Raw genomic sequence first — 26,334 nt, 5'->3', positions numbered from 1 at the left:
GAGTACGCCAGCGCTGAAGCAGTGTGTGGGCATATTGGTCGACGTGGGCGAGAGTGGGTGAAGGCACTCGTTGGACTTTCACCGTCGCGTTACCTCTGGGAACGTGGTTTTTGTAGGAATTCGCTGAGAAGGCAATACCTGCAAAGAATGGGGGCCAGTTGCTCAAGTAAGGGACGATCAACCAAGGTTCAGGTTGATATTATTCCGCGGCCAGTCGGGTCAGCGAGGTACGTAATGTGTGATAAATATGGATCACACGCAGAGGTTTTATGCAATGAATGGGAACGTATGACTGTGAACGATGGGGAGAAATTTCCCAGGGTAGGCAGTTTTAATCCTGAGGTTTTGCAAAATTTAAGGAGAAGGATATGTCTAATAAAATCCGGCAAGCAACGGATTAGACATTATGATTATTTACAGTTATGGCAACAGGAAGGCGAGATACAAAGAGGATTAGCTCAAGCAGCTAGTTCCAATCCTATCAGGAAACTGATAGCTACCGCACCACCACCACCATACATAACAGGAGAGAAAGTGGCTACAGAGAATGGCATACTGGTATATGATAAAAGTGCACTTAATAAATGTATAAATGATAAGAGTAAAGTAGATAAGTGTATTGATGCTAATGTTAACCCGTGCAAGTTGTATCCTGTCCTAAACTTCCCTCAGGACTGCGACCAGGAAGATGAGCCTACCACAATATCGGTACTCTCTCTAGCAGCCACCATAAGTGAGACTACAGTGGGCACGGCCCAACCAGTAAGAGGAGTAGCAAAGGCCCCTAGTGGAGGGACAGGTGAGGTCGTGTCCGCAGGTAAGTACGGTACTGTACATTATGCAGAAACAATTACACCACACATTGTAGAATCAACCCAGAGTGATGTGATTGAACTTAATCCTATCAGGGTAATTGCAGTCCCAAATGGAAAAACTGACACTACAGGAGTCACTCCCGTCAGGAACATTGCAATGCATTGTCCCTTTTCCCGGACAGAATTAAGAACAATCATGTCTGAATTCCCTGATCCTAGGAAAGATCTAGTTGCAAGCCAAAGGTTCATTAGAGAATTAGGTAACTCCGCAGAACCCAATAACAAAGATTGGCGGACATTGCTGAGGGCATGCTTGCCCCCCAATATCGACTCTGCGAAGTTTATCACTGATTGTAGGTTAGATGAAGAAGTACCTCTCACCGATGAGTACAATCAGGACAAAAACGTAAAACGTATCAACCTACAGTTAGGAGTATATTTCCCAACTGTTGTCAAGTGGAACAAAATCTTCTCCATAAGACAAAAAGAAGGGGAAACTGCTTCTGAGTATTTCCATCGGGCACTGCAGGAAATGGCTAGGTACACTGGAATAGAAGACATTAAGACAAATGTGCACCATAGGGAAGTAGCAGTTTCTGTATTAATGGATGGTTTAAAGGAAGTGTTGAGGACAAGGGTACAGACCACTCAACCCAACTGGAGAGGTATGTCGGTGGCTGCTTTGAGAGAGACCGCTATTGAACATGATCGGAACATCATGAGACACAGGGAGTCACAGGGCGATAAGCTGATGGCAGTAAGTATACAAGCCCTTACAACGAAGCCACCTCAGCCTAAGCCCCAGACCCCTGTGGGTAAGTCAAATGTGATAAAATATTATAACTGTAGCAGAGAAGGACATATTGCACGGAATTGTATGTTTAACGACCCATATAAGGTATACGAACCCCCTAGACAACGACATGACACATGTAATTGGGATCAGGGACCGCAGAGACGGAGTTATGAGCCACATGCAGGGGAAACAAGAAGGTACCCACCAAAAAGAGACTGGCAAGTCTCTGAAAATTCCCAGTTACCTCCTTCACATGTTGTAGCTGCCAGCGCGCTGCGGGGAGGTCACCACATGCAATAGGGGTGGGGCCACACCTGTATTCTGCAGCCAGTGAAATTAATTGCGAGCCTTGGAAGTGAACCCAAGGTCACAATTGATGTAGCTGGTAGATCTCTACCTTTCCTTGTAGAAACGGGGGCGGCCAAGTCAGTGTTAAATTCAACAGTGGGTATGAAGACCACTGGTAAAACAATTCCAGCCATGGGAGTAACAGGAGTAGTACAACACTACCCTTTAAGCAAACCAGCAGAGATTACGATAGGGCCTTTGCAGACCAAGCACTCATTTCTGCTAGCTGCATCGGCTCCGACTAATCTACTTGGGAGAGATTTACTGTGCAGGATGGGGTGTGTCATATATTGTACTCCTGGAGGTGTGTTCTTAGATATACCAGAGAATCACGCTCAGGAAGTACAGGATATGCTAGACTCCCCACAAAGGCTAATGTCACACACTGCTGTTACAGATAGGTGTCCGTCCAAGGTAGAGAAAATGATTTCCCAGATACCGGAGTCACTTTGGACCAAGGATGGACAAGACACTGGATTAATGGCAAATGTAGCTCCTGTAGTAGTTCAAGTAAAAGATTTTAGGATAGCTCCAAAAATCCCACAGTATCCTCTTAAGCCAGAGGTGGAGTTAGGAGTTTACCCAGTAATAGAGCGCTTGCTACAACAGGGCATTCTGGTTAGGACGTCCAGCACTGCCAACAGTCCCATCTTCCCTGTGAAAAGAGCGGGGGGAGGGGTTACAGGTTAGTGCAGGATCTAAGGGGGATCAACAAAATAGAATCAGAATCAGAATCAGCTTTATTGGCCAGGTGTACTCACGTACACTAGGAATTCTTTGTGGTACAATGCATCGCCAAGCAGCAACATGGAGGAAAAAAACGTAGCATACATTACAAACATTACACATATGAGTTCATACTGCACATATGCAACTGTACAGTAGACATATTATACATTTAAGACTAAACACAAAGGCTGCTTGGCAGAGCAGCACCGAGGCAGCCATCCGCGGCCCCAACTAGAACTCACACAATGCACATAATACAGAAGATTTAAGTATTACATCAAAAGATAAACCAAACAGACAAAGACACAGAAAGAATAATGCATGATTGGTGTAGGCATTTTGAGTAATAACCTCCAGGGGTTGTGTATTCCACCATCACAAGGCACCAGGTGCGGCAGCCATCTTAGGCGCACTGCGTAGGATTACCCAGGGTGGAATAGTCCACCCCTAGAAGAGAACACAAAATGGGGAGATTGCAGAGTCCTTAAGTTCAGAGTAGGGTTCCAATAAAAACATCAGGTCCACGCATTTTTCATCCCATCCACAAGCGCACCAGATAAGGCAGCCATGTTGGGCGCACTACAAGGTTACACAGTGGGAGATGAGCCATACAGGGGCCAAATGCATGTATGGGAGAACTGACACGTGTGTAGGAGTATGCTATACCCTGCATGGAAAGATCCAAATGAAGCACACCCCTCCCACAGGGGAACCATCCGAGGCAGCCATGTGGGGCGCACTGCATAGGTTACTGCTGGCAGGGTGTGCAACCAATGGAGGTACACATTACGGGAATAGCACACAGTGGGGTGGAAGTACCGTGTAAGAAGAAAGAGAAGAGAAAGACACATTTGCAGGAAAACTGTACTAACATTATTTTGTGAAAAAGATAAATGTCCTGGTCTCATGAGAGCAGTGCGGGTGGGTGTGAGAATGTGGGGTGCACACTAATGTCCAATGGAACTGACCCAGCAAAGTCTGGTCCTGATGCGCACGTCCTTCAGTTCCCTGCTGAGCTTGAGGGGTAGTCCCGGGGACAGTCATGATGTTCTTGGACACAGAAGTAGTAGGCATTGGTCCTGGTGTTCTCATGGCAGAGGTGAGGAGAGGCCACATAATGTTCCAGATTTCTTTCTTGATGCTGTTCAATGTTTGTTTAACTGTTTTTTTAACTGTTCATTTTCAAGACGCTTAGAGAAGGAACGCTTTGAGTATTGGAACGCACAGCTGACATGCACAGCTGTGCATGGTTGAAGTTACAGATATACTATGGGAAATTGACACAACTACAGCTGAGGCAAATGTCCCACTAATCAAAGGTGTTACATTACACAGTGATTGACTAAACAAACACCAACCCAGTGAGCCTTAATTAAATATGCGGCACTGACCAAGCTTTGAAACGCAGGTATTTTAAATTACAAACAAAAGCATAAATCACAAAACTGTCTAACAAAAGATTTGAACATACATTTGGAATATAGATGATTTGCATAGGTGTAGATAGCAATAGGCAGATTACATGGGGAGATTTGAACATACATTTGGAATATAGATGATTTGCATAGGTGCAGATAGCAATAGGCAGATTACATGGGGAGATTTGAACATACATTTGGAATATAGATGATTTGCATAGGTGCAGATAGCAATAGGCAGATTACATGGGGAGATTTGAACATACATTTGGAATATAGATGATTTGCATAGGTGCAGATAGCAATAGGCAGATTACATGGGGAGATTTGAACATACATTTGGAATATAGATGATTTGCATAGGTGCAGATAGCAATAGGCAGATTACATGGGGAGATTTGAACATACATTTGGAATATAGATGATTTGCATAGGTGCAGATAGCAATAGGCAGATTACATGGGGAGATTTGAACATACATTTGGAATATAGATGATTTGCATAGGTGCAGATAGCAATGGGCAGATTACATGGGGAGATTTGAACATACATTTGGAATATAGATGATTTGCATAGGTGCAAATAGCAATAGGCAGATTACATGGGGAGATTTGAACATACATTTGGAATATAGATGATTTGCATAGGTGCAGATAGCAATAGGCAGATTACATGGGGAGATTTGAACATACCTGAGGATGAGAAGAAAAAGGAAGATGGTTAAGTTCAGTCCAATGCAGTATCTGTTTTTTTAACTGTTCATTTTCAAGACGCTTAGAGAAGGAACGCTTTGAGTATTGGAACGCACAGCTGACATGCACAGCTGTGCATGGTTGAAGTTACAGATATACTATTGAGAGCCAATTCCCCGTAGTGCCAAATCCAGCTGTTATCCTTATGCAAATCCCTCCCACTGCAAAATTTTTCACTGTGATTGACCTCTGCTCCGCATTCTTCTCGGTACCTCTGCACCCTGACAGTCAATATTTGTTTGCATTCACATACAGAGGAGTACAGTACACCTGGACTCGCTTACCACAAGGTTTCATTGACAGCCCAAGTATTTTCTCACAGGCTTTGCATGATTGTCTACAATCCTTTCAACCTGAGAGCGGATCAATATTAATACAGTATGTAGACGACTTACTGCTGTGTTCTGATTCACTCGAATCGTCCTTGAAAGACACGAAACAGCTTCTGCTTCATCTTTCTGATACGGGACACAAGGTTTCAAAGGATAAGTTGCAATTATGCCAGACCAAGGTAAAATATTTGGGACATTGCTTGACGCAAGGACTGAGACACCTCACTGCTGATAGAGTACAGGCGATTCGCGACATGACTCTGCCGCAAACCCAGCAACAGATTCGCACTTTCCTAGGAATGTGTGGGTACTGCCGTAACTGGATCCCAGGGTTTTCCATTCTAGCCTTACCTTTACAAGAGATGGTCTCATCAAACAAACCAGATCGGATTTCGCACACAGATGAGTCCGAACTGGCATTTGAGAGACTCAAACAGTGCCTAACGCAGGCACCAGCTTTAGGTATGCCAGATTATGGGAAGCCTTTTGAACTGTACGGTACAGAAAGTGCTGGGTGTGCGGCAGGTGTCTTAACCCAGAAGCATGGTGATGCCAGCAGGCCGGTAGCCTACTACAGCGCTCATCTAGACACAGTAGCACGATCCCTCCCAACATGCTTGCGAAGTGTTGCAGCGATAGCATTGCTAGTGAGTAAAAGCGAAGATGTAGTGCTAGGATGCAACCTGACCATTCATACACCTCATGCAGTGTCAGCCTTACTGAATTCTGCCCAAACCAGACACGTCTCATCTGCACGGTTTACAAGGTGGGAATTAGCACTAATGGCCCCTGTAAACATCACCATAAGAAGATGCACCGCACTAAATCCTGCAACATATCTCCCAGGTGTGCCTGGACAGGCACAAAGGGTGGGGGATGAGAGTAATGGTGAAGGAGGATTTAGTACAGACACTGACACACATGATTGAATGGAATATTTGACCCAAAATTTCACTGCAAGGCCTGACATCAGTGACAACCCACCGGAAGGTGTAGATTTTACTTTCTACACTGATGGTAGTTCCCACAGACAGACGGACTCGGTAGACTTGTGTACTGGATACGCAGTCGTAGATGACAAAGGCACCATAGAAGCGGAACCCCTGGGCCCACCTCACTCAGCACAAGTTGCTGAGCTGGTCGCCCTAACCAGAGCATGTGAATTGGCTAAAGGTAAGTCAGCCAATATGTACACGGATTCTAGGTATGCCTTTGGAGTAGTGCATGATTTCGGGGCCCTATGGCGCCTCAGAAATATCATGACGGCAGCTGGCACACCCGTGGCGCATGCGACCCACATCAAAAGACTCTTAGCAGCAATACAGGAACCTGACAGAGTGGCTGTTATCAAGTGTAAAGCCCACACATACAGCCAAGACCCAGTGTCACTTGGTAACAGCCGGGCAGACGAAGCTGCTAAATTAGCAGCCAGTACCCCCATACAGACAGACATCACACCACTGATGGTATTCAACACTGTCAGCACACAGAAATTGAGTGAAATGCAAGATTTGTGTTCTCCACAGAAAAAGGCAGTCTGGAGGTCAAAAGAATGTGGCCTGGAGTCCTCAGGACTCTGGACAGATGGACAAGGTAAGCCAGTGGCGCCCAGAACATACCTTCCAAGCTTAGCGGAGGCGGAACATTGGCTGACTCATCTAGGTAAAGAAGGTATGTGCAAGTTGGTAAGAGCCTACTGGTGTGCGCCAGGATTTTCTTCCCATGCGGGTAAGAGGGCAATGACATGCCTCACCTGCTTGAGGAAGAACATTGGAAAGGCGATACCAACAGAACCATCCCATATTCCGCCAACGGACGGCCCTTTTCAGGTAATACAAATTGATTTCATACAATTGCCACCCTGTAGAAATTTAAAGTATGTATTGGTTTGTATTAATGTGTTTTTAAATTGGGTTGAAGCGTTCCCCGCTGCCACAAATACCGCTACGTTTACTGCAAAGAAAATCGTACAGGAATTTGTGTGCAGGTATGGTATCCCTAGGATAATTGAAAGTGATAGGGGTACCCATTTTACAGGTGAAGTCTTTCAGGTAATGTGCAAATTAATTGGAATTAATAGTAAGCTGCATACTCCGTACCGCCCACAGGCGAGTGCGAAAGTGGAAAGAGTAAACAGCACTATTAAGAACAAGTTGAGCAAAGTAATGGCCGAAACTGGATTGTTGTGGCCTGAAGCTTTGCCACTTGTATTGTACAGCATCAGAACCACTCCCAGGTCCCCTCTTAATCTGTCTCCCTTTGAAATTCTTTTTGGTCGACAACCCCATGTAATGATTGACCCCCAGGATGATTTGAAATGTAACAATGAAGTCACTGTAAAGTATTTGGTTAAGATGAGCAAGCAGTTGAGGAATCAGAATAGCAATCTAAAGCTGGTGATTCCTGATCTGCCAGACAGTAATTGTCATGACATTGAACCTGGGGATTATGTAATGATTCGGAATTTTCTACGCTCAGGTTGCCTGATTGACCGTTGGGAAGGACCGTACCAAGTCTTATTGACCAGTATGACAGCATTGAAGGTTGCCGAAAGAGAGACTTGGGTCCACTCGTCCCACTGTAAGAAGGTCGCTGACCCAGAGAGAGCCCGTGACAAAGAGCAGAGTGTGGAGGAAACCATATCACTGGAGTGTCTGTTCCGGGAAGGCTGAGAGGCAGGACTGTTGTCACGGCACCTGAGCACAGAGAACCACAAGATCGGAGGCGGTTATCGCGCCATGTTTTCTTTCCCTTCTAGTTGTTTCCTTTCCCCCATTACAACTCTTTCTTTCTCCTCCTAAGATGGACTCGCCCCAAGAGACTGCAGTCCGTGTTTTCCTGTTGACCCTGTTGTTGACCAGAGAAGTCTGTTTCGGTGAGAGTACCAGTGAGGTCGAGAAAGGATCTGGAATGGGTTCTGATGATCAGGATGGATTCGTAGAATTCCAAGAGCAACACAATCACCGAGCAAAGGCGAGTATCAGAAAACGATCTGGTAGCCATGACACTTACAGACATTGTGAAGGATTGTTAGCTGAAGAGAATTGTATATGTAGGAATTGTGACAACATAGTTGAGGATGGGTGCATCCAGAGATGTCAGTCCAGCATTAATATCAATATGGACCGTCATCCATTGAGTGACTATCACTCATTAGTGGGTAAGGTTTTAAACCAAACGGAATGCTGGGTGTGCTCACAAGTACCTCAAGGTCATAGAAAGTCAGGACTTGTGCCATACTCTTTAACGATAGATGAGGTACTTGAATTAAGGGATGGGAGACCGGTGGACAAGAAATTTAATATTTCTAGGCCTCCTAGTTTGAAGCTCCACCAATATCATGTGGATAGGTCCCTAATATGTTTTAACATTTCCAATCCCCAAAAGCCGGGAAATTGGGAAGTGACATGGAACAACCGAACCATGACATTCTCACACAGAGCCGATAGAATGCCCGTAGACTCAGAACTTATACGCCAAATAGCTAACAGTGGAATATATTTCCAATATAGGTACACCCTAGGAAGTAGGCCCATGCGAGTTGGAGAAGTATCACCAGGATACTGTGCGCATATCATACAACCTGATACGTGTACTAGTCAGATGAGAGAATTAGGGATAGGATTTTTCACCTGGAAGGTTTGTAATATGGTGATGTCATATTCCGTCCCATATGTCCTCCCCGATGATGCATATTTCATATGTGGGAGGAAGGTGTATAAGTGGCTTGCCCCAAACTCAGAGGGATTGTGTTACATTGGAAGAGTGTTACTGGAAGTAATGACCATTACCCATGATAGAATGAAAGATGTTCACCGCAATGCTCAAGCTCCTTACACTCACACCCATTACGAACACATTGTAAAAAGACACCTTATAGATAGGACAGAGCATGCAGCCTCTGATTTGATCCACGAATCCACCGGGATTCAACTCCTGCTTGCGCTAGATATCACCCGTACCGCCAGAGGAGTTATAAATTTTAGGTATATTACCGCGCTAGCGAACCTGATAGACATTATCACCGAGATGTATGATGACACCTTCAGGTATACTGGGAGAGAATTGCAAGCTTACAAAACGGAACTGATCCAGCACAGGATGGTTCTCAATTACATCACAGCAGTGACAGGAGGGTATTGTGTCACCCTAGCAACTCAGTATGGAGTGAAATGTTGTACGTATATCACAAACAGCACTGAGGACCCAACCGAGGTCATAGATCAAAAGATGGACGATATCTTGCAATTGAAGTGGGAGTTCCGAAGGAGACACAACCTTACCCATGCTTCTGTGGGTAATGAACTGACCGGCTGGGTATCATGGTTGAACCCACGAAATTGGTTCTCAGGGTTAGGAGAATGGGCTCAAAATGTTATCGTTACTGTAGGGAAATTCCTTTTATGTATCTTAGGAGTTGTCATAATTATTGGTTTTATATTCAGATGTGTTCGAATTTTAATGAATTGCAAGCGTAGTACCAAATTGATGAGTTTGAGGAGCGAGGGCATTGTAACAACAACTAGTTTAATTTATGACCCAGCAATCGAGACAATGTTGTGATAAAACGTGATTCCACGGTCCGTTTCTTTCACCCGTTTCTCCTTTGTTTTCCTCCAAGGTAAGAAGACACCGACTCGGAAGAAGATTTTGATGACCCATTATACAGACCATTTATGAACTTTGACACAGCCATTTGATGAACTGTTAGAGACTGTAATTTTTATGGACACTTGAAGAGCTTTGCTTGCCACTCAGCAAAAATACAGTTATCCGGACAAGACTTCGACAAGACATCAACAAGACTCCAACAGACGCCCAAGGACGACCACACATATATATTCATACGAATGCATTTATAAAGCATGTTTCTTATCTTCATCTCTTCTATCTTCAGGTAGTGACACACATAGTCGACAGGTGATATAGACACATATATTAGCACTCACATACTTTCCCCCTTCATGTATCATCATCTAATGTGCACCCCATTTGTTGGAACTAAAGGCCGAAAAGAGCTCGGTAGAGTTTGTTAGCCCACTTACAGATCCTTAATACGGGATAAGAAGGATTCAATGTATACTTCGCAATACCTTGAAGCTTATTTTTAGAACATGTACGGCACGATGATACATGACCCCTCAAACATGGATTTCATACATACATGCTTTTACTATCTCACTAGGTCATACATTTCCCACCTCCTCCTCTTCTCCCTACTCCCAATCATAATAAGGTATTTCATGGTAATATATTTTTCTGCTTAATTGTTTAGATAGTGGCAGTTATTGTTGACTGCCAAAGGGTGGACTGTCAAAGTCAAAAAATATCCTCTTACATATGCCTTGTACTAACCCCTCATGCACATGCCCGCTGCACGTGCATGCGCTCTGCCGTGTGTGCACATATCCGCAAATTGCGTAAGATCGCTCCGGCGATCACGCGCGGTGTATGCGCATTTACGGTAGAGTTTGTGAGCATCTAGCGGGCAACTCGATCATAACATATTTTACCCACATAGTGTGTTTTATAGTGAATATTCCCCTTAACAATGTCAGAAAGTATGTTTAGTGTAAACGGTTCTTGGACAGGGAAATTCCTCTTTGCATGATAGGAAGGGTCAGATAAAGGTAGAACGGTGGTGTCTAGTATCCAGCTGTAGAGTATTTTATTAGTAACATTTCGGTGTTGGTTAGGAAGAGATTGCTCGCTCCTGCGCATAGTTATGTACAAAAGTAGTTTATAGATATTTACTGTATTTGCTGTTCATTACCCATGCGGCGGGAATCCTAAGGATACCTCCCACCTGAGCAGTTGGAGAAAGGCACAGCCCACCTGTTCGAACCCACCTATGACCTTTTGTTATAATGCAGAGACACATTCCTGTGTCCAATGAGCCATAACATTATAGGGACCATTGTATTGTTACTGTATGTTGTGTATATAAAGACCACCATTGCCTGTCCAGTCACTCACTCTCTCTGCAAGGTTTTCATATTGAAGGCTGAGGGCTGGATTCAGGACGCGCCTGCGAATCATTCCCACGTGTGTAAGTTCTCTGTAGCCATTTTGTTATCCTCTGCGTTTGCCATTTGTTCTTATTTGTACACATTCTGTTTTCTTGTGTTTGCGATCGTTCGCTATTGTTCATATTTTTCTCGTTATTCTGTTTAGATTTTATGTTAGTTTTGTAGTGTATAAGCTGTACTGTTTTTCCCCTTTTTACTCAAATAGAATCATCCACTGGGTGTTAGAGCCCAAGTGGTTTTTGTATCCTAACCAGGGCTTGTGTTTTCACTAGTTACTGTAAAGGGTTTACTGAGCGTCTCAATCGCTCAAGCAGCTTCTCATACAATCAAGGTTAATAAGCATTACATCGTTATAGTATTTCATTGCCAAGGTTTAAAGTGTAAAACGTACCCTCAAGGTGTGTAGTTAATAAGGGTAACTGTGTAACATTCCGTGAGCGTGCGTGTCGCTTGTGCGTCGCGCCCACTGCCTAGCGTCCACTACGCTAGGTGAGTACCCTTATGGTACTCTGTGCGCCAATAGCGTACTTAGTCCATAATAGAATATAGCTCAATGTTTTTAGGTAATAACTGACTTTATCAAAATAATATACTGGGCCTGACTCTGAGTCGGACTCAGGGGAGTGATTATTTTTATTCTGCACATGCGTCTAAGTCTCACTGCACATGCGTCCAGATTCCGTGCGCGCTGAGCCACAGTTGCGATTGAGGCGCACGACTGGGTTGCAAAGATCCCTGGTTGAGCCTTATCCTGTGAAATTCTAATATACCATAATTGCCATACGCCATATTAGGTATCACTTATTAAGCAGACATTTATCTGGTGCCCAGACTAATATGCAGACATATACTGTATATGATGCTCAGTGTAACATGCAGACCAGTGGCGGAACTTGTAAATGGTGGGCATAGGTGCAAAAATATATTTTGACCCTCCTCCACCCTAACTCAAGCCCACAATATGCCACACGGCAGTGGGTGACAGGCAGAGGGTGACAGTGTAAGGCAGAGTGAGCCAAAGGGTGGCAACAGAAGGCAAGGGGAGGCAGAGGGTGACAGTGGAATGCAGGGGAGGCAAAGTGTGTCTGGGGTAGGCAGAGGGTGACAGGAGGAGGGTAACAGGGAGAGACAGTGGGCGACAGGGAGAGGCAGTGGGTGACAGGGGAAGGGTAACAGAGAGAGACAGTGGGTGACATGGAAAGACAGTGGGTGACAGGGGTACAAGCACAATATCCTGTGTGGTGTGGAGAAAAAGGGGTGTGTTCCTTGGTGGGGGCAGGAACACAATGGTTTCTGCTCTATCTGTGAGAGGGGCCCCCTTCCGAGTTTGGCACTCGGTCAGGCAGATGCTGACAGTGCCAGTTACACTGGGTGTGAGCTGCCTTTAATTCACAGACAGCAGTGACTCAGAAATAAATAATGTACAGCTGTCTGGTAATAATTATTAGAAGTATGTGGCTGTGATCATCAGTGCTGATAGGTGGCAGGACTTATCTATCAGTCTGGTACACACAAGGTCAACCCTGCCTACCTAAGGTAAGTAGCAGGTCCCTCAGACAGTGGGGCCCACCCCCCTCACTGACTGGGCCATTCATCCGACATTGCTCAAAATAGTCTGTGGGGGAGCCAGGAGATAACACATTGCTGGTCTGGGCAGCAGTGGGCCCCTTAGTCCACAGTGCCCCGGTGCAATGCACCTGCTGCACCAATGGTAGTTCTGCATCTGATGCAGACTCTGTCGTATCTAATATCTTGTGTCACATCTAACATGTTGCCCGTGACTTTATGCTAAGTATGATAATCAGACCCTCAGCTGGCTCGAGGTCAAATATAGACAAAAAAAATGTCAGATAAAGAACTGTAGTTGCAGAGTCTGCAAACTTTGTGTTTGCCAGTCAGTGATGTCGTAGGTTATGCCTGCATAAAGGTCTGGTTCAATGACAGGGGGTACTAAGGGGACACCTGTAGCGGGCCCAAAGGTTCTAAGGGGCCCTGAGTTTTGGATGTTCCCCAACCACGCCGGGGACACATACCACTGGTATATACTGTATGAGTATTTACTGTAGAACAGCACGGTTTCGGTACAACAGTTGGAACAAAAGAAAACATAAGTACAGTAACAAACACCCCCCCACCCCCCAGGTATCCCCTGTGCTGTAGAAGAAGGAAACCTACGCATGCACAAGAGGATGCACAATGGTGGGTGTTGTGAAATGAGGTTTGCAGCCCTTTCCCCTTTGATCCAACCTCAGAGCAAGTGCTGCACCAACAAACCAGAGTGCTTTCCCTCTGAACAACAGCATGGTTTTGTGGCTTCAGAGAAAAAGCTAAGGGGTCTATTCATGAAACAGTGAAAAGAGTGGAGAAGTGAGTCTGTGGAGAAGTTGCCCATGGCAACCAATAAGCTGCTCCGTACAATTGTATTGCATGCAAATGATAAATGTTACTCCAATGCTGATTGGTTGCCATGGGCAACTTCTCCACTGGCTCACTTCTCCACACTTTTCACTGCTTCATAAATAGACCCCTCAATCACTCCAATTTTTTTTTCACTTTACATTATTCAAGTGTAATGAAATAAGCTATTTCTAAGTCCATTTTCCAGAAATAAGTAATGTTACAATATAAAAAAGTATTTTATTCCTGCTCAGAGGCTAATTAAAATATTAAGCAGGCCCAAGCAGAGCAGGAACAGTGCAATCCAACAATAAAAATTTATTTTACCTATTCTGAGACAAAGCTACAGACTGTAATGAGGTGTGACTAATGGATAATAATTTATACTGTATCTAACCCTATTTACTGTGGTCACAGTATTATTGCACAGATATATTTATGCTGATGCAGAGTGAGACCAACATCATCTTGTGTAGAGACGGGATGGAGGAGGGCTGAGGCATTCTGATATATGCCATGTATGGAAGCTGAGATCTGAATGAGGCGCGGGCATTGGGTGGCGTGGCCAAATCCAGGAGACATATCCACGCCCCCTATAAAAGTGCAAGTGCGCTGCATAAGACAGAGGTTCCCAAACTGTGTGCCGTGGCTCCCTGGGGTGTCTCGGGACACTTGCAGGGGTGCCCTGTGTTGGTGGTCCAGGACCAATTCAAATTATTCATGGTCAATATAATAGGCAAAACCAGTGCTGGTGGCTGCCAGCAGAGGCGTAACTAGGGTTTTTGGAGCCCAGGGCAAGATCTATAATGGCGCCCACCCCCCCCCCCCCCACCCCACCCCCCAAAAAAAAAAAAAAAAAACGGTGTCACTGTACATAAAGATGTCAGGGTGTGTATGTATAGATGTACTGTAGGTGCAGTGGTTGAAGTGGAATGAAAAAGTGAAATTTGCAATTATGCGCGCCGTAGGCGCGCGCGCTCCGGAAAAGGGGGCGTGGCCACTAAAAAGGGGCATGCCCTTCTGTGTAGTAGGACCCCTTATACTATCTAATACTGGTGCCCCTTTCACATTATAGCACATGGTATGAGCCGAAATTCACATTATAGCACACGGTATGAGCTGAAATTCACATTATTGCACACAGAATGAGCCAAAATTCACATTATAGGACACAGGATGAGCCAAGATTCACATTATAGAGTGAAGGGATCCTACCCCCTTAATTAACAAGGCCTGTGGGGCACTGTGGTGAGGAAGCCTACCCCCTTAATTGACAAATTGCAGAGTTTAGCAGCTGAAGGGTTGCAGCGATTTCTCACCCAAAGCTGCGGCGCTTCTGCCACCTCCGACACTCCAAGTCTTCGGCGCAACCCGGGATGCAGAGCACCCGCACCGGGGATGCACCCTTTTCAGTGTGGTCTGCTGTGCTTCGAAGGGGGATCTTCTCTCCTGCTGCAGGATCCCAATCTGCGCTGTCCTCCCCGCTGTTCCGCGCCGTCTTCTTTAAGCCAGCCGGGGTCTTCTGCTGGTGCTCCCGTCGCTGGTCAGTCTCCTCCTTTGCTGCAGGGTCCCGGTCCACTGAAGGTTGGATGTCCTTCCCTAGTCCTGCGGCTGGCTGGACTCATCTTCTGCGGCATCTTCTCCACTCAGCGCGGACGGCTGTGGTCGATCCGGTGACAGGTGCAGGCGTGAGTCCTCCAGGGCCTCCTTCCTACGTGCTGATGCTGTCTGCTAATTAAAAAAATATATATACTTTCGGGTCTGTGGAGAAGTGCCGCCACTTTGAACAACATGTTGGTCGAAGTGGTGGCACTTCTCCACACACACACACACACACACACACACACACACACACACACACACACACACATAAAACACACACATATCCATAGAACACATACACTTACTTATACGCACACATAGAACACATACATGGAACACATACACACACAGGAAATACACAATTATACACAAACACATACACATAAATATACACACAGATAGAAAATATACTTACACTGTCAGTGTCACCATCACTATGTCCTCCTCCAGCGGTCCTAGGGCTCCAGTCAGCGGCAGCAGGGAGGGAGGACGTGCTGATGTCACACCGTGAGAATATGACCGCTGGTGGGCTGGGCTGTGCAGCCAGCCACCCACGACGGAGTCTGACTTAGAGTCCGTTTTGGGTGGCTGGCCGCACAGCTCAGCCCACCCGCCATCATTTCCTCGCGTGCGTGCAGATGTATATATGTGTGTATGCACAGTGTATGTGTGTGGGGGGTATATATATATATATATATATATATATATATACATACACACACACACACACACACACACTGTGCATATACACACACACATAAACACACCCACCCACAGATCTACACACACTGCTAACTGCACCCCCCCCCTCCACTTCTAAAACATACTTTACATGACTGCTGCTGCTCCAGTGCGTACGATCTCCTCAGCGCCAACCCAGACCCAGATCACAGCTCCCGTTGCTCCCCGTCAACCCAGCAGATGGACACAGCCGGGCAGAGAGAGGGAAGAGCGCCACCTCCTCCCGCTCTGTCCGGGAGCTGAACACCAGCTGGCTGCGGTGCGACACACGCACACACTCTGGCGGCGGGCGGCGCAGCGCTGACAGTGGCATACAATGAGTCACACTGACTCATTGTATTGCCGGAGGCAGTGTGGGCAAGCGGGGGCGAGTGTGCATGATGCCCTGGCCGCCGGTGGTGCCCCCCTCTGCTGGGCCTGCCAAGGCGCCCAGGGCACGTGCCCTGCTCGACCCCCCCTTAGTTACGCCTCTGTTGCTATGTAGGTGCATACATAGGTGTCAGCGTGTGTATACATAGGTGTCATTGTATGTAGAGGTGTCAGCCGGTGTATGTAGAGGTGTCAGTGGGCATATAGGTGTCAGCGTGTGTATGCCGGTGTATGTCTAGGTGTCAGCGTGTGTATGTCTAGGTGTCAGTGTGTGTATGTCGGTGTATAAATAGGTGTCAGTGTGTGTATGTCGGTGGGTCAGTGTGTGTATGTGGTGTTGTGTTACGTGTGTGTATGAGCTATACGGTAAAGTAACACAGGTGTTATATACAATAACAGATCCTACAGTACATTATTACATATTGAGTAGCCCCCTCACAGGGAGCCTTAGAGATCCCTACAGTGAACAGTACATGACACACACACAAACATGATACATACATCACACACACAGTACATGAATCATATACATCACACATACAGTACATGATACATACAGGACACATACATTACATACAACATACATGATACAAACATTACATACATGAGGCACACTCATGTGACAGACCTGGCTGGTGATACGGCCACTGGTCTCCAGGCAGTGCCTCAGGGGCCCTCTCCAGACGTCGGCGCTGAGGTCGGCAGCAACCATCCCCAGCTTGGCCACCCTGAATCAGACATTCCCCAGCAGCAGGGCCACCATGTCCCCACGGCAGAGGCTGGCTGTGGAGAGCACCGCCGCAGCCCGGGAGCTCATCACCTTCGGCATCCTGAAAGTGCAGGAGGCTGCGGAGCTGAAGCTGTGTGAGCCATATCCCCGGGGCAGAGGCTGGCTGGGGAGAGCACCACCGCCGACAGCTCACCACGTCCGGCAGCCTGAAAGTCCGGGAGGCTGCGGAGATGCAGCTGTAAGTGAGCTGGGAGGGAGAACGCACCATGCCCTATCCAGCGCTCGGCACACTCCATTCAACGGGGGACTCGGCCGGCCCGCACCGCAGCTGGCCCGCACATCATCCAGCAGCAGCCACAGGGGCGGCCGCGGCCTCGTCAGTAAAATGAGGGCTCCCAGCAATGCAGATCTCTGTGCCTGCAAGTATGTTTGGTGAAGGAATCCTCCAGCGGTGGGGATAAAAATAAAAAAAACTCTTCAGTGGATATGCTGTTAGGGCGCCCCCCTCTGCAGGATCTGTTTGGCGCTAGAGATGAGCGCCTGAAATTTTTCGGGTTTTGTGTTTTGGTTTTGGGTTCGGTTCCGCGGCCGTGTTTTGGGTTCGAACGCGTTTTGGCAAAACCTCACCGAATTATTTTTGTCGGATTCGGGTGTGTTTTGGATTCGGGTGTTTTTTTCCAAAAACACTAAAAAACAGCTTAAATCATAGAATTTGGGGGTCATTTTGATCCCAAAGTATTATTAACCTCAAAAACCATATTTACACTCATTTTCAGTCTATTCTGAATACCTCACACCTCACAATATTATTTTTAGTCCTAAAATTTGCACCGAGGTCGCTGTGTGAGTAAGATAAGCGACCCTAGTGGCCGACACAAACACCGGGCCCATCTAGGAGTGGCACTGCAGTGTCACGCAGGATGTCCCTTCCAAAAAACCCTCCCCAAACAGCACATGACGCAAAGAAAAAAAGAGGCGCAATGAGGTAGCTGTGTGAGTAAGATTAGCGACCCTAGTGGCCGACACAAACACCGGGCCCATCTAGGAGTGGCACTGCAGTGTCACGCAGGATGGCCCTTCCAAAAAACCCTCCCCAAACAGCACATGACGCAAAGAAAAAAAGAGGCGCAATGAGGTAGCTGACTGTGTGAGTAAGATTAGCGACCCTAGTGGCCGACACAAACACCGGGCCCATCTAGGAGTGGCACTGCAGTGTCACGCAGGATGGCCCTTCCAAAAAACCCTCCCCAAACAGCACATGACGCAAAGAAAAAAAGAGGCGCAATGAGGTAGCTGACTGTGTGAGTAAGATTAGCGACCCTAGTGGCCGACACAAACACCGGGCCCATCTAGGAGTGGCACTGCAGTGTCACGCAGGATGTCCCTTCCAAAAAACCCTCCCCAAACAGCACATGACGCAAAGAAAAAAAGAGGCGCAATGAGGTAGCTGTGTGAGTAAGATTAGCGACCCTAGTGGCCGACACAAACACCGGGCCCATCTAGGAGTGGCACTGCAGTGTCACGCAGGATGTCCCTTCCAAAAAACCCTCCCCAAACAGCACATGACGCAAAGAAAAAAAGAGGCGCAATGAGGTAGCTGACTGTGTGAGTAAGATTAGCGACCCTAGTGGCCGACACAAACACCGGGCCCATTTAGGAGTGGCACTGCAGTGTCACGCAGGATGTCCCTTCCAAAAAACCCTCCCCAATCAGCACATGATGCAAAGAAAAAGAAAAGAAAAAAGAGGTGCAAGATGGAATTATCCTTGGGCCCTCCCACCCACCCTTATGTTGTATAAACAAAACAGGACATGCACACTTTAACCAACCCATCATTTCAGTGACAGGGTCTGCCACACGACTGTGACTGATATGACGGGTTGGTTTGGACCCCCCCCAAAAAAGAAGCAATTAATCTCTCCTTGCACAAACTGGCTCTACAGAGGCAAGATGTCCACCTCATCTTCACCCTCCGATATATCACCGTGTACATCCCCCTCCTCACAGATTATCAATTCGTCCCCACTGGAATCCACCATCTCAGCTCCCTGTGTACTTTGTGGAGGCAATTGCTGCTGGTCAATGTCTCCGCGGAGGAATTGATTATAATTCATTTTAATGAACATCATCTTCTCCACATTTTCTGGATGTAACCTCGTACGCCGATTGCTGACAAGGTGAGCGGCGGCACTAAACACTCTTTCGGAGTACACACTTGTGGGAGGGCAACTTAGGTAGAATAAAGCCAGTTTGTGCAAGGGCCTCCAAATTGCCTCTTTTTCCTGCCAGTATAAGTACGGACTGTGTGACGTGCCTACTTGGATGCGGTCACTCATATAATCCTCCACCATTCTATCAATGTTGAGAGAATCATATGCAGTGACAGTAGACGACATGTCCGTAATCGTTGTCAGGTCCTTCAGTCCGGACCAGATGTCAGCATCAGCAGTCGCTCCAGACTGCCCTGCATCACCGCCAGCGGGTGGGCTCGGAATTCTGAGCCTTTTCCTCGCACCCCCAGTTGCGGGAGAATGTGAAGGAGGAGATGTTGACAGGTCGCGTTCCGCTTGACTTGACAATTTTGTCACCAGCACAGAGGCGTCACTAGGGTTGGTGTCACCCGGTGTGGTAACTCATGGCGTCACCCCCCATGGACTTCCTCCCATATCACACCACACACATCCTTAGTAATGTTTTTGTACTAGTTTTACTTGTAAATCAGAATTCCTGTATATCACTGAATACGATGGCAATAGTAGTGACATAGGACCCTAATCAGTTTGGTTTGCATATTCTGCTAAAAAGCAGTATCTGCAATCGCTTCTGTAGCATGCTGCATTCCGTCCAGCATGCTAATTGGCATCCAGCGATGCGATCGCAAAATAACTGAGATCCCATCGCTGAAGCAGAAACTAAGGATGACCCCCTGCAGACGTAGCTAGGCTGCGTATTCAGGCGATGAACCGCCAATTTTTGGGTTGTAGTGGGCGCGTGTGATGTCACGTAGCCGCCCCAAAAAAAGCTCTGACCCCCTTTCGCAGCTACGCCTGCCCCCAATGCCCGCCGCCAGTGGCGTAATTAGACATTTTAGTGCTGTGTGCAAAATAGGGCATTGGTGCCAACCTGCACGCAAAACAGTGACAGGGCGCGGCGTAGGCGCGCGCAAAAAATATAGGGGCGTGGCTTCATGGGGAGGGGTGTGGCCACAAAATAATAACGATTCATATTACACGGCACAGTAGTCTCCATTATTCAAATTACGCCGCACAGTAGCGCCACTACACCAGGTAGAGCCCCTTTTTACACATTACGGCAGACAGCATCCCCTTTTTACACATTATGGCAGACAGCGTCCCCCTTTTTACACATTACGGCAGACAGCATCCCCCTTTTTACACATTACGGCAGACAGAATAGATTATACTTACCATTTCTCCGCTGGCTCAGTCAGGCTCCTCGTTGCTGGCAGCTCCGGGTGCAGGGGAGAAGGAAGAGGAGGGAGGGGGAGGAGGGAGGGAGCCGCAGCAGTGCACTGTAATTGCTGGCGGTGCCGCTGCAGCTGTCCCTATCCTTCCGCATTGGCTGGCCGCCACTGCTGTGCATGCTGGGATGAGGGAAGCGCATCCCAACATTCACAGCAGCGGCAGCCAGCCTATGTGGAATGAGAGGGACAGCTGCAGCAGCGCTGCCACCAATTACATAGCGCTGCTGCGGCTCCTTCCCTCCACCCCCTCCCTCCTCTTCCTTCTCCGCTGCTCCCGCTGCTGCTCCTCTCCTCCTCAGGCACAGGCGGCTTGTAATGAGTCAACTTGACTCATTACAAGCTGCTGACTTTAGGGAATCGGGGCCGTTGCGCCCTCAGGGCGACTGCGCTGTGTGCCAGGCACACCTGACACACACATAGTTACGGCACTGCCCGCCGCTGTCAATGAAAGTGCAGTCGCATCCTTCAGGGATGCAAACGCGCTTTGATTGCATGCACACTGTTACCGTGGCATATTTTTGCAAAAATCACTCTATTGCGATTATTGCTAAAATGAAATGCGACCAGAATTAGGTCCATAAACAGCTAATGGGCCCTACACATTAGGCGATATAACTGCACGATATGAACGTTCTCGTACGTAGGCACCAGCCATGAACGATGTGCGGCCCCGCACTCGTTCATCATTGGCGCTGGGTCACTTATGCATGCAGGCCAATATGGACAATCTCGTCCATATTAGCATGCACTGCTATGGAGCCGGGTGACGTTATACCACACAGGATGAGCCGAAAATCACATGATAGCACACGGTATGAGCAGAAATTCACATTATAGCACACAGAATGAGCCGAAAATCACATGATGGCACACAGAATGAGCCGAAATTCACATTATAGCACACGGTATGAGCAGAAATTCACATTATAGCACACAGAATGAGCCGAAAATCACATGATGGCACACAGAATGAGCCGAAATTCACATTATAGCACACAGAATGAGCAGAAATTCACATTATAGCACACAGAATGAGCAGAAATTCACATTATAGCACACAGTATGAGCCGGAATTCACATTATACAACATACAGTAGATTTAGACAAAATTCACATATGCCACACAGTATGATCCACAACTCAGGGCCAGGGAGATTGGCAGCAGGGACAGTGACAGGGAGAGGGACACAGGGAAGCAGGGTAAGAGTACCTAAGATGAGCAGCGGAGGACGTGGGCGGCGGCAGTGTGCAAAATGTGGCTGGCGCGGGTGAGGAGAATAGCAAGCCGCAAGAGCATCCTCACACTTCTCCCTCCTAGAGTCCCGGCGGCGTGATGACGTTCAGACCCGGCCGCGGCGGAGTCCACCTCTTCCAGCAGGGGGGAGGGGGGGGGGGATGGGATGCGATCAAAACTGAGCCGCGGCGGAGTCTTCTTGTTGCAGGCGGGGGTATATAATTTTGAGTCGGCGGGGGTGCGATCGTAATGCAAATAGAGCACTGCAGTTACGATCGCACCCTCGCCGAATCAAAATCATATACCCCCGCCTGCAACAAAAAGACTCCGCCGCGGCTCAGTTTTGATCGCATCCCCCCCTAGCAGGTGCGAGTGCTGCTCTTGTTTGGTGTCACCCCATTGAAGGGTGACACCGGGGTGCGGGCGGCACCCCCCGCACCCACCACTGCCAGTAGCAGAGGTACAGATGGGGAAAGGAGCAGAGACAGACAGGCACACATGGAGGGGGAGAGGAGCACACGGCGCATGGGGGCAGAGTCACAGAGGGGGGAAAGGGGGGGGGGGAGTATCAGAGACACAGATGGGGAAAGTACCAAAGATATACAGACTGTACAGATATAGGAAAGTGAGCGAGGCACTTATGGGAAAGGGAACTGCGGCATAGAAGGGTTGAGGGGCAGAGGCACAGACGGAGGGGTGACAAAAACACAGCTGATATAGGTGAAAGGTTCACTTGGGTAAGTAGGAGCAGAGGCACACATGGGGATATAGGGAAAGAGTAACACATGGGTATACAGGGGAAGGAGGCACACATGGGGATACAGGGGAAAGAGGCACACATGGAGATACAGGGGAAAGAGGCACACATGGAGATACAGGGGAACACCTGGGGATTCAGGGGAAAGAGGCACACCTGGGGATACAGGGGAAAGAGGCACACCTGGGGATACAGGGGAAAGAGGCACACATGTGGATACAGGGGAAAGAGGCACACCTGGGGATACAGGGGAAAGAGGCACACCTGGGAATGTAGGGGAAGGAAGCATACCTGGGAAACTTGTGAGAGCTAGAAGAAGCAGGAGAAGGAGGAGAACAGAGGAGCAGCAGGAGACCTGGGGGCGGGGCAACATGCAGTGCAGTAAATATAACTGAAGAGAGGAAACTACTGAGCTAGTCGGGACTCGGGAGAGATTTAAGTGAATGCCCTGAGAGGCTGCAGCGACTGGAGAGCGGGGGAGGGGGGCACACAACCCCCATGCTGGTAACTACAACCTGCATGTAAAGATAAAATGCTGCCAGTGGGGGCCACTGGCACTGATGATCCCAGCCCTGGGCTGCTTCCTCCTCACAGACATCTGCCTGCCTGCAGCCGCGATCATCAGCACAAGCATGGCCCCTGTACACAGTGACACTGTACTTCCCCCACACTTCTCAGCTGTACCTGCCGCCGGCTACTTCAATCAATCCTGCCCCTCAGCAATGCCAGCATTCGCCAGCTTGTAAATAGCTGCCCTCCGCCTTGCCCCACATAGCGCTGATGGGAGCCGCGCCTCTGAGGGGAGGGGACTCGGAGTGAAGAGTCTGAAGATCCGGCCAGGGGTATCGTGCTGACAGTCAGTGCCCCGTCCTGTGCTGTCATCTAGCTTGCCGCTGCCTGTCAGCTGTTGACAGGCGCAGAAAGCAGCGGAGCGCGGGGTGAGCTCCTATTGAGCCTGCAGCGCTTAGTGCCGGGGAAGAGGAGGTGTGGACGTCGCTGCTGACATGTCTATGTCAGTTCTTTTGATGGGATTAGGGTGCGGCTGGGAGTGCAGGGCTCTATTTGGTGTCACCCTATTGAAGGGTTACACCCGGGTGCGGGCCGCACCCCCCGCACCCCCCTCATGACGCCACTGCACCAGCAGGTCTTTCAACCCCAGCAGACCTGTGTCTGCCGGAAAGAGAGATCCAAGGTAGGCTTTAAATCTAGGATCGAGCACGGTGGCCAAAATGTAGTGCTCTGATTTCAACAGATTGACCACCCGTGAATCCTTGTTAAGCGAATTAAGGGCTGCATCCACAAGTCCCACATGCCTAGCGGAATCGCTCCCTTTTAGCTCCTTCTTCAATGCCTCCAGCTTCTTCTGCAAAAGCCTGATGAGGGGAATGACCTGACTCAGGCTGGCAGTGTCTGAACTGACTTCACGTGTGGCAAGTTCAAAGGGCATCAGAACCTTGCACAACGTTGAAATCATTCTCCACTGCACTTGAGACAGGTGCATTCCATCTCCTATATCGTGCTCAATTGTATAGGCTTGAATGGCCTTTTGCTGCTCCTCCAACCTCTGAAGCATATAGAGGGTTGAATTCCACCTCGTTACCACTTCTTGCTTCAGATGATGGCAGGGCAGGTTCAGTAGTTTTTGGTGGTGCTCCAGTCTTCTGTACGTGGTGCCTGTACGCCGAAAGTGTCCCGCAATTTTTCTGGCCACCGACAGCATCTCTTGCACGCCCCTGTCGTTTTTTAAAAAATTCTGCACCACCAAATTCAAGGTATGTGCAAAACATGGGACGTGCTGGAATTTGCCCATATTTAATGCACACACAATATTGCTGGCGTTGTCCGATGCCACAAATCCACAGGAGAGTCCAATTGGGGTAAGCCATTCCGCGATGATCTTCCTCAGTTGCCGTAAGAGGTTTTCAGCTGTGTGCGTATTCTGGAAAGCGGTGATACAAAGCGTAGCCTGCCTAGGAAAGAGTTGGCGTTTGCGAGATGCTGCTACTGGTGCCGCCGCTGCTGTTCTTGCGGCGGGAGTCCATACATCTACCCAGTGGGCTGTCACAGTCATATAGTCCTGACCCTGCCCTGCTCCACTTGTCCACATGTCCGTGGTTAAGTGGACATTGGGTACAACTGCATTTTTTAGGAGACTGGTGAGTCTTTTTCTGACGTCCGTGTACATTCTCGGTATCGCCTGCCTAGAGAAGTGGAACCTAGATGGTATTTGGTAACGGGGGCACACTGCCTCAATAAATTGTCTAGTTCCCTGTGAACTAACGGCGGATACCGGACGCACGTCTAACACCAACATAGTTGTCAAGGACTCAGTTATCCGCTGTGCAGTAGGATGACTGCTGTGATATTTCATCTTCCTCGCAAAGGACTGTTGAACAGTCAATTGCTTACTGGAAGTAGTACAAGTGGGCTTACGACTTCCCCTCTGGGATGACCATCGACTCCCAGCGGCAACAACAGCAGCGCCAGCAGCAGTAGGCGTTACACGCAAGGATGCATCGGAGGAATCCCAGGCAGGAGAGGACTCGTCAGACTTGCCAGTGACATGGCCTGCAGGACTATTGGCATTCCTGGGGAAGGAGGAAATTGACACTGAGGGAGTTGGTGGGGTGGTTTGCGTGAGCTTGGTTACAAGAGGAAGGGATTTACTGGTCAGTGGACTGCTTCCGCTGTCACCCAAAGTTTTTGAACTTGTCACTGACTTATTATGAATGCGCTGCAGGTGACGTATAAGGGAGGATGTTCCGAGGTGGTTAACGTCCTTACCCCTACTTATTACAGCTTGACAAAGGGAACACACGGCTTGACACCTGTTGTCCGCATTTCTGGTGAAATACCTCCACACCGAAGAGCTGATTTTTTTTGGTATTTTCACCTGGCATGTCAACGGCCATATTCCTCCCACGGACAACAGGTGTCTCCCCGGGTGCCTGACTTAAACAAACCACCTCACCATCAGAATCCTCCTGGTCAATTTCCTCCCCAGCGCCAGCAACACCCATATCCTCCTCATCCTGGTGTACTTCAACACTGACATCTTCAATTTGACTATCAGGAACTGGACTGCGGGTGCTCCTTCCAGCACTTGCAGGGGGCGTGCAAATGGTGGAAGGCGCATGCTCTTCACGTCCAGTGTTGGGAAGGTCAGGCATCGCAACCGACACAATTGGACTCTCCTTGTGGATTTGGGATTTCAAAGAACGCACAGTTCTTTGCGGTGCTTTTGCCAGCTTGAGTCTTTTCAGTTTTCTAGCGAGAGGCTGAGTGCTTCCATCCTCATGTGAAGCTGAACCACTAGCCATGAACATAGGCCAGGGCCTCAGCCGTTCCTTGCCACTCCGTGTGGTAAATGGCATATTGGCAAGTTTACGCTTCTCCTCCGACAATTTTATTTTAGGTTTTGGAGTCCTTTTTTTACTGATATTTGGTGTTTTGGTTTTGACATGCTCTGTACTATGCCATTGGGCATCGGCCTTGGCAGACGACGTTGCTGGCATTTCATTGTCTCGGCCATGACTAGTGGCAGCAGCTTCAGCACGAGGTGGAAGTGGATCTTGATCTTTCCCTAATTTTGGAACCTCAACATTTTTGTTCTCCATATTTTAATAGGCACAACTAAAAGGCACCTCAGGTAAACAATGCAGATGGATGGATTGGATACTAGTATACAATTATGGACGGGCTGCCGAGTGCCGACACAGAGGTAGCCACAGCCGTGAACTACCGCACTGTACTGTGTCTGCTGCTAATATATAGACTGGTTGATAAAGAGATAGTATACTC

The sequence above is a fragment of the Pseudophryne corroboree genome, chromosome 1, assembly GCF_028390025.1.
Source record: "Pseudophryne corroboree isolate aPseCor3 chromosome 1, aPseCor3.hap2, whole genome shotgun sequence".
Taxonomy (NCBI): domain Eukaryota; kingdom Metazoa; phylum Chordata; class Amphibia; order Anura; family Myobatrachidae; genus Pseudophryne; species Pseudophryne corroboree.
This window is presented reverse-complemented; position numbering follows the sequence as displayed.